This window comes from Penaeus monodon, chromosome 32 (assembly GCF_015228065.2).
Source record: "Penaeus monodon isolate SGIC_2016 chromosome 32, NSTDA_Pmon_1, whole genome shotgun sequence".
Taxonomy (NCBI): domain Eukaryota; kingdom Metazoa; phylum Arthropoda; class Malacostraca; order Decapoda; family Penaeidae; genus Penaeus; species Penaeus monodon.
This window is the reverse complement of record NC_051417.1, coordinates 21,495,571-21,495,832: the sequence shown is the minus strand read 5'-3', so window position 1 is coordinate 21,495,832 and position 262 is coordinate 21,495,571.

The following is a 262-nucleotide window of genomic DNA, read 5'->3' as shown; positions in this document are numbered from 1 at the left end:
AGTCAAGCCTCCACTGGACGGTTAAAAGCCACCTCGCTAAAGGTCCCCCATGGTCGGCGTTAAGGGTTTTGTCTCGAGACGTTCGTGCCCTCTCTTGGTCCTTATTTTATTTTTATCTTTTTCGGTTTGTCTGGTTAGTGGGGCTGTCTTTGAAATGTTTGTTTGCTTTTGTTTTTTCCGTGTTTTATTTTCGTGTTTCCTTCCTTTTTTCCTTTTTTCTCTGTCTTTTTGTCTATCCTCTAAACATCTAATCCCCACCGAC